The following is a 10,093-nucleotide window of genomic DNA, read 5'->3' as shown; positions in this document are numbered from 1 at the left end:
ACATCTTTCCACTAAACTATGCTAAGCCACAACAAATTTGATGATTTGAGTTGAGGAGGGCATCCCGTGATCAGACACCAGGCTCAGAGTATTCCACATAAATGCTCCTCTGTCTTATCCCAGGGTCTAGAAAAGTCACTCTGGGCCAGGGAGGAAGACCAGTAGTTCAGCTGCATATTCTTTACCTATACTCCTTCAGATTCTATCTCTGCTCCTTTTTTCAGATCCCTACTGGCTAAACAGCAATGAAACTGCTTATGCAGTGTAAAGATAAATTGAGAGGAACAGGTCCTTTTTCTCAGGAGTTTGCCCTGAATAGCAGTCCAAACTAGATCTAATATTGGGAGAATAGCATTCATTGAGATTAACTGACCTACTCTTTAGGAAACATTTGCTTTCCTGGATAAAATAGTGTATTAAGCATGTTTATATCATGTGTTAAAAATGTTATACTGCATATTACACATCACACATTTAATCTTAAACTATATGTAAATTTATAAAATATATAAACAATGATAAAGCTCCCATGTTTATTTCCTAAAGAGTACTGTTAAGAGTAATACATCTTTAATATGTCCAATCAAGAGGCCATTTCATAGAATTATGTTTTTTTGTTGTTGTTCATTTGTTTTTTCTCCAAGTGATAATCATTGGGAGAGTCAAAACAAGCAGAATTTGTGGTATGCCGACATCTTATAAGATTGTCCTTGGACATTCTAATTCGCCAAAATTTGGACCCCCTGATACTATAGCTCTTTCCTTGGCCTACTACCCCCAGGCATCTTCTCACAGTGCCCAGACCCTTATTCTCCTGAGACCGTTCTTTCTCCTCTTTTCTCACCCTCCCTCTGCCTACTCCCATGAAGCAGCAAAAACATTCTCCTAGACCCAGACTGAGCAGCTTAATTCTTGTCTCTGAAGCCTTGGTTAGCATCAGCCATGTGGCATCCTAAGAACCTTACCTTCTACTCCATTTTTTTCAAGGTTTTAAATTTTCTTTCAAAGAAAGACACTTTTCTCTCTTAGAGAAATTCTGATGCCATCTATAAAGAAATACTTTCTCCACATTTCACAAGGGAATGAATAAATTCATGAATAGGTAAGTAGAGATGGTGAATGCAGGCTGCTGTTCCAAAAAATCTAGTGATAATGCAAAGGAAAGAAGTGTGCAACAGTTGTAGAAGGTGGTAAGGTAATGGGATATAGAAGTCAGACGAGTGACAGAAATTGGGAATTCAGAAAAGATGCAGGTTAGTCGCTGAGGCAAGTGCTGAAGAGGAGGGAGGGGCTGGTCTCTAAAGCAGAGTAGGGCTGGAAGACCAGCCTAGAGCAGGAGGAGACAACACTTCAGAAGTTGCTATTGAGAGAAGTTTGCAGGTAGAAGAGAAGGAGATGAGTCATATCAACGTAAAAAATACCACCTGGTGAGAATAAAAGTGAAAGCAAATAAAGGAGTGTGAATATTGATTCAAGTAACTTTCATGGGAAATGGGAAAGAGAATTGGAAAAGTAAAAGGAAAGCCCTTAGACCTCAGCTGAGACAACAAACCTAATAGGCATAGTAGAGAGATTTCTTCCAACAATCTTCTCCTGTTTTTCCTGTTAATGATAACTCTTAAGAGTTACCATTTTCATGGTTACAAAATATTTCATCAAGTAGATGTATGATAATCTATCAAGATTACTCAATTCCTTTTCAAATGAATTAAAATGTGGTATTTTTAAAAAGACAACTAAGCATACTTTAATTACCTGTAAGAATATTGTCTACCTACAAATAATTAAAGTCCCTAAAAAAGGAAGCAAAACAATACATTTGTGTTTTCTGCCAGCATTATTCCTTTCTTCAGCAAAACACTGTAATTTAAAAATATATACAGAATCGTTTATTTTTTTTATTATGGTAACATATACATAACACAAAGTATGACATTTTAACTATTTTAAGGGTACAATTCAGTGGCATTAATTGCATACATGCTATTGTGCAAACACCACCACTATCTGTTAACAAAGCTTTTCCATCACCCAAAACAAATTCAATAACCATTAAGCAGTAACTCCCCTTTATCCCCTCCACCTTTAACCTATTTTCTGTCTTTATAAATTTGCCTATTCCAGATATTTCATATAAGTGGAATTATACAATACTTTGTCATTTGTCTGGCTTATTTCATTTAGTATAATGTTTTCAAGGCTCATCTATGTAGTAGCATACATCAAAACTTGATTTTTTCATGGCTGAATAATATCCCACTGTATGTGTATAAGATATTTTGTTTATCCATTTCTTGGTTGATGAACAATTGGGTTGTTTCCACCTTTTGGCTATTATGAATAAGGTCACAATAAACGTTCATGTACAAATATCTCTTGAGTCTCTGTTTTCAATTATTTGGGGTGTATATCTCAGAGCTGAACTGCTGAGTTGTATGGTAATTCTATGGTTAGCCTTTTGAAAAACTGCCATGCTGGTTTCCACAGTGGTCGCATCATTTTACATTCCCACCAGTAATGTGCAAACGTTCCAATTTCTCCACATCCTTGTCAACACTTGTTATTTTCTGTTTGGGTAGTTTGTTTTGTTTTTTCTTAATCTTACAGCTATCCTAGTAAGTATGAAATGGTTCCTCATTGTTGTTTTGATTTGCATTACCCTAATAACTAAGGATGTTGAACATCTTTTCATGTGCTTATTAGCCATTTGGACATTTTTTTTGAGAAGTGTTTATTCAAGTCTTTTGTCCATTTTTAAATCATGTTGTCTTTTAAGGATCCTTTTGGATTCAGTTTGCTAGTGCTTTGTTGAAGAATTTTGCTTCAATATTCAGAAGGGATATTGGTGTGCACTTTTTTGTGATGTCTTTATCTGACTTTGGTATCAGGCTAATGCTGACCTCACAGAAAAAGTTTGAGAAGAATTGGTGTTAACTCTTCTTGAAATATTTGGTAAAGTTCACCAGTGAAGCTATCTGGTCCTGGACTTTTCTTTGTTGGGAGGTTTTGATCACTGATTCAACCTCTCGACTTGTTATTGGGTCTAGTGAAATTTTCTATTTCATCTTGAGTATGTTTGGTTAATTTGTGTGTTTATCCAGTTCATCCAGATTATCCAAAGCTGGCAGTAATGTCCCTATTCTCATTTTAAATTTTAATCATTTATCGTTTGTGTTTTTTTCCCTTTGTGGGTTTAGCTAAAGGTTTGTCAATTTGATTACTTTTTTTACAGAGCCAAAGTTTGGTTTTACTGATTCTTTCTATTGTTTATTCTGTTTTATTGATCTCTGCTCTAATCTTTATTTCCTTCCATTGGCTAGTTTTGGGTTTGGTTTACTCTTCCTTTTCTAGTTTCTCAAGGGATAAAGGTAGGCCATTGATTATCTTTTGTTTTTTTCAAATATAGGAATTTACAGTAATAAGTTTTCCTCTGAGCACTGTTTTTGCTGCATCTTACGCTTTAATATATGTGTTTTAGTTTTCATTATTAAACATCTTATGTTAGGCTGGGCATAGTGGCTCATGCCTGTAATCCCAGCACTTTGGAAGGCCAAAGCGGGCAGATCACCTGAGGTCCGGAGTTCGAGACCAGCCTGGCCAACAGGGTGAAACCCCGTCTCTACTAAAATATGAAAATAGCCGGGCATGGTGGTGGGCATCTGTGATTCCAGCTACTCAGGAGGCTGAGGAAGGAGAATCACTTGAACCCAGGAGGCGGAGGTTGCAATGAGCCAAGATCGTGTCACTGCACTCCAGCCTAGGTGACAGAGCAGGAGTCCGTCTCAAAATAAACAAACAAATATTATGTTTTAATATGTTTGTTTTCATTTTCATTATTTTCTAATTTTTCTTGTAGTTTCTTCTTTGACCAATGAGTGTTTGGTAGTGTGTAGTTTAATGCCATATATTTGTGGATTTTGCAGTTTTCCTTTGATTTTGATTTGTAGCTTCATTCTACTTGGTCAGAAAAGATACTGTGTATGATTTCAACTTTTTAAAATTTATTCACTTGTTTTGTGGCTTAACATGTAATCTATCCTAAAGCATCTTCCATGTGCCCTTAAGAAAAATATGTATTCTTCTGTTATTGGGTAAAATGTTCTATATACTCATGTTAGGTCTAGTTGGCTTATTCAAGTCTTTTATTTTGTGACTTATCTTCTGTCTAGATATTCTATTCATTTTTGAAAGTAAGATATTGGAGTCTCCAACTATTATTGTACAATTATTTGTTTCCCTTTAATTCTGTCAATATTTGCTTGAAATATTTTGGGTCTCTGTTGTTTGGTGCATATGTTTATGATTATAAACATTATAATATTACAAGATTCTCTACCTTTGGCTTTTGATGGGTTGGTTAGAATGTCTTAGTGTGGGTCTTTTTGAGTTTATCCAACTTGGAGTTCACTCAGTTTCTTGGATTTGTAGGGTACTATATTTAATAAAATTTTGGAAGTTTCTGGCTATAATTTTTCAAATATTAGTTCTGCCCCTCTCTTTGTCATCTAAAATTCCCATAACACATATGTTGGTCTTCTTGATGATGACGCACAGGTCCTTTCATCTCTGTAAACGCTAAAAAAAAAAAAAAATTAACAGACCTTATTTTTAATGCCATTTTAGGTTTACAGTGAAATGCAGTGGAGTTACAGAGAATTCACATATATTCCTTACCTTTACACATATACAGCCTCCCCCACTATCAACATCTCACACCAGAGTGGTACATTTGTTACTATCAATGAACCAACAGTGACACATCATTATCAAGCAAAGTCCATAATTTACATTAGAGTTCACTCATGGTGTTATACATTCTATAAGTTTTGACCAATGTATAATGAAATGTATCTACCATTATAGTATCATAAAGAATAGTTTCCCTGCCATAAAAATCTCCTGTGCTCCACCTATTCTTCATTCCTTCCCCTCATCTGACTGGAATCACGCAGTCTGTAACCTTTTCAGATTAGCTTCTTTCACTTAGCAATATGCACTTAAAGTTTAATATAGTTTGGATATTTCTCTCTGCCTGAATCTCATGTTGAAATGTAATCCCCAGTGTTGGAGGTGGGGCCTGGTGGGAGCTGTTTGGACCATGGAAGCAGATCCTTCGTGAATGGCCATCCCCTTGGTAATAAGTGAGTTCTTGCTTTGGTTCACATGAGATCTGGTCATTTAAAAGTGTGTGGCATCACCCCTCCACCTCTCTCTCTCCTGTTCCTGCTCTGGCCATGTGATGTGCTTGCTCTCCCTTCACCTTCTGCCATGATTGCAAGCTTCCTGAGGATTCCCTGGAAGCCAAGCAGAAGCCAGCATCATGCTTCCTACAAAGACTGCAGAACCATGAGCCAGTTGAACCTCTTTTCTTTATAAATTACCCAGTCTTGGGTATTTCTCTGTAGCAATGCAAGAATGGATTAACACAAGGATCAACCATGTGTTTTTTTGGCTTGATAGCTTATGTCTTTTTAGCATTGAATAGTATTCCATTGTCTGTGTGTACCACAGTTTATTTATCCATTTACCTTGTATTAGTCTGTTTGGGCTGCTATAACAAAATAGTACAGCCTGGACCGGGCACAATGGCTCATGCCTGTAATCCCAGCACTTTGGGAGGCCGAGGCAGCAGATTGCTTAAGCTCAGGAGTTGAAGACCAGTCTGGGCAATATGGTGAAACCCTATTTCTACAAAGAATACAAAAAATTAGCTGGGCATGGTGGTGCGTGCCTCTGGTCCCTGTTACTCGGGAAGCTGAGACAGGAAGATCACTTAAGCCTGGGAGGTGGAGGCTGCAGTGAGCTGAGATCATGCCACTGCACTCCAGCCTGGGTACCAGAGCAAGACTGTCTCAAATTTTTTTAAAATAGGAAAAAAAATATATAGATGGGGTGTCTTAAACAACAGAAATTTACTTTCTCGCTGTTCTGAGGCTTGAAATCCATGACAACAGTGCTGGCAAATTCACTGTCTGGTGAGGGCTCTTTTCCTGGCTTTATAGGCAGCCGTCTTTTTTTCCGTCTTTTTTTTTTTTTTTTTTTTAATGTCCCCACATGGCCTTTCCTCATGTATGCATAGAGAGGGGAATAGAGAATGCTCTGGTATCTCTTCTTGAGAACAATAATCTTACCAGATCAGGGCTCCACCCTTAACCTGCACTACTTCCTTAGAGACCCCCCTCTCCAAATACAGCCACACTAGGGGTTAGGACTTCAGCACAGGAATTCTGAAGGGTACATAAAAGGGCCTCTTGGTTACTTTCAAGTTCTGGCAATTATTAATAAAGCTGCTGTAAACATTCAAATGCAGGTTTTTGTGTGGACATAAGTTTCACCTGATTTGGGTAAATAACAAAGACCCCAATTGCTGGATTGTATAGTAAAAGTATATTTAGTTTTGTAAGAAAATTGCCAAACTGTCTTTCAACATAGCTATACTGAACCCATGCCTGTAATCCTAGCACTTTGGGAAGCTGAGGTGGGAGGATCACAAGCTCAGGAATTCAAGACCAGCCTGGGCAACACAGTGAGAACTCATCTCTAGTTAAAAAAGAAAAAAAAAATGTGGCTATACAATTTGCAGTCCAACAAATGAAATTTTCTTCATTCTTTTTCCTTTCTGCTCCTCAGGCTCAATAATTTCAATGGCCTTATCTTCAAGTTCACTGACTCTTCTGCTTGCTCAGTTCTGTTGCTGAAGCCACCTAGATTGTTTTATTTTTCAGCTTCAGAATTTCTGTTTGGTTCCTTTTTATAATTACTATCTCTTTGTTGACACTCTCATCTTGTTCATACATCATTTTCCTGGCTTCCTTTAGTTCATTGTCAATGTTTTCATTTCCATGTTTAGCATTTTGAGCATATTTAAGACAATTGTTTTAAAGTCTTTGTTTAGTAATTCCAATGTCTGGACTTCCTCAGGGACAGTTTCTATCCATTTATTTTGTTCCTTTGAATGAGCTATACTTTGTTTCTTTCAATGCTTCGTAATTTTTGTGTGTGAGCTTGAAAAGTGGCCATTTGACTCCTATGATGTGGTAACTAGAAATTAGATTTTCTTCACTTTCCTAGGGTTTGCTGTTTTCTGGTTCTTGAAGGCTGTAGCAGTCAGTTTATTTGACGCCTGTCTCAAACATTATTTCAAAGACCGTATTCCTTGTCAATATGGTCACTGAAGACTCTGTCCTTTCGCCTGTGTTCAGCTAATGTTTTGCCAGATTTCCTCGAATACCAGAAACTCTCACAGTCTTTGCAAATTGGCTCTAAGCCAGGGCTCTACTTCAATTCTTAGTCAGGCTTGCACTGTGCTAAGGGATCAGCCTAAAATGAAAGCTCAGGGTTTTCTCAGGTGTTTTCTAAGCATGTGTTTTGCCCTGGGCATGTGCATGGCTTTCTAAATTTCCATGTATACATGGTTGCTTTTGAATATTCTAAATTTCCCAAATAAACTCTCCCCAGATTTTGCCTCAGGCAGTCTATCGCATGTTTCAACTGTAATCTCTGCCTCCAGGTGTCTAGAGTTATTACTTCAGTTTGCTGTGTTTTCCAGCTTTTTCTGCCCTAAGTTCTGAGTTAGACAAAACAGAGGACAGGATCTTGCATCAATCCTTCAGGTAGCCCCTTGTATTAGTCTGTTTGGGCTACTGTAACAAAATACCACAGACTGAATAGCTTAAACAACATAAATTTATTTTTCACAGTTCTGGAGGCTAGCAAGTCCAAGATCCACATTCTGGCTGACTTGGTTTCTGCTGAGGGCTTTTTTTTTTTCTGGTTTACAGATGATGGGCTTCTCTCTGTGTCCTTACATAATGGGGAGAGAGAGCTCTTCCTCTTCTTAGAAGGGCACCAGGTCTATTGGATAAAGGACCCTACCTTTATCACCTCATTTTACCTTTATTACCTCCATAAAACCCCAAAAAGATAGGGTTGGGGGGCTTTCCAAACACACAGAGGTTCCTAGAAGTTGGTATGCCTGGAGACAGCATGGAAGCTACATGCCATTTCTCCCATACCTTACATTATACATCTCTTCTATCTGGCTATTCATCTGTATCCTTTATAATAAGTCAGTAAACATAGGTAAAGTATTTGCCCAAGTTCTGTGAGCCATTTCAGCAAAATGGGAATTTGTGGAAAAAGGCTGAGGAAGGAGACGCTTCTCAACGGAGGATGAATAGAAACCAGAAAAGGTATCTACCACAGGTCCACCTTTAGATTCAGAAATACAACTTGAAATAAGAAAAACAAATGCCACATTATGCAGCTATACAATTTGTAAGTCAATTAGTTCTTTACAATAACAGATGCAACATATACATTTATAAATAATTTACTCCTTTGGGATTTCAAACTAAAGAAACTTCAACTATTTCATTTACAACAAATGTTTCTGCTTCTGTTTCTCATCAATTGAGAAAACAATTAAGGAATACTCTTGATTCTTATTCCAGGGAACTAGAGGAACAGAGAGTAACCCTAGGGATTCTAGCCTCGTAAGCTGAGAATATTTTTCTAGATGACACAAGTTCCTCAGTGCACACGTGACAGTCTCGGCTTTCAAGCTAATATGCTGTGAGTCACACTGAGTCCTCTTCCCTTGAGGTTAAATGTATTTCCTAGACTTTTTTCTTTATTTCTTCCTCTGCTCTATTCTCTATCTGAACCCTATTCCTCTGTCAGTCAATTCAGAAAACACCACCAGCCGTTGCAATTGTCTCAAAATCTTGGTAAAATTTGTGAAGATGTAGCTGCAAGGAATAAAAACTGTTTAGAAAATCCTCCCTTAGGTTATACAGGGTGGCACTGTCAGGTATTTTCAATAGGAGATGAGAAGCTCTGTCTAAAAGCACAATGTTGCCAGAAGGATTTCCCTCATCTTTGTTTCCTGGTGTCCATTTTCGCTTACTTTTAATTTAACATAGGAAATGAGGTGCATGAAGCTCTGTCCCTTTCTTCCCCCTAGAGTTCTTCTTTTTCTTACTCAGGGATCATCCGCAACAACAAACAGTCTGATATCTAATTAGGCCAGTAGTTTCAACTGATTTGGGCTCACAGTTGAATAGCTGAAAACAAGAAACAACAATATGATTAAACTAGGGACCTTGTATTTAAGGCCATTCATCCACTACATAATCAGGACTTGAATCTCACACTAAGGCTCTGTCTTACTCATTCTAACATATATTACCTCTCAGGTTAGTCATGCCACAAAAATGTGCATTGTTAATAATTGCCTCATCTCTACCTTTGATGTTCCAGTATATAAAGCCTTTCCCTGTGTGCCCTAAGCTCTGCCCTCTGAAAGAGAAAGACATGTTTTCTGCCATTTATTTTCTTGCTATTGGGTGCAATTTTGCTCTAGGATGAACTCATAAACTCAAATAACTGGTTAAATATATATTTGTTATTAAGTTTGTTTAAGTACCTCTGTTACAATAAAGAAGAGCAGATACACTCAGCCACAGTTACAAATTAACTCATGAAAAGAAAAAGAAGCCAGTGATAATTATGCATTCTTTTAAAAGAGTAATAAATTTTCAACAGGCTAATAAAATGAGATCTGACATATAAGCTACCATTCCGCCATACTCGTAAATCCAAACTGCTTGCTATGAATGATGCTACTATTTTATATAGTATACAGTAAAATCAGTAAATAAGTTGTCACTTCCTGAAAGAAAGATCTCCATGGTATTCATGTAAAATACTTAATGCTTAACTGCTTAAACATAAGGTAGACCTCATCAGCCTAATTTAATTAAAAGAATGCTAATGCTGTATATATAAAGCACATTTACACATAATCTCATTGACTGCCTTTTGGAGTACATTGGGATTATTTTCTCCAGTTAGTGGATAGGGAAATTGAGATTCAGAAGGGGTAGGTGACTTATTACAGGTCATCCAGCTAATCAGTGATAAAACTGGGGGCACTGAAGGATAAGTACCTTGACTGGGCTTACCAAAGTGGTGGCTACAAAAAGGCTAGAGGTGTGTTTAAAAGTTTACAGGACAGCCATCCATTTTCAGTTGACTTTTTCAGGAAATGATTCAGTTTGAAAAGGAATAATGCAAGAATCCTGCAAAAGAG

This window comes from Rhinopithecus bieti, unplaced genomic scaffold (assembly GCF_001698545.2).
Source record: "Rhinopithecus bieti isolate Rb0 unplaced genomic scaffold, ASM169854v2 scaffold_23881, whole genome shotgun sequence".
In the NCBI taxonomy this organism is placed as follows: domain Eukaryota; kingdom Metazoa; phylum Chordata; class Mammalia; order Primates; family Cercopithecidae; genus Rhinopithecus; species Rhinopithecus bieti.
Note: the sequence above shows the minus strand (reverse complement) of the source record.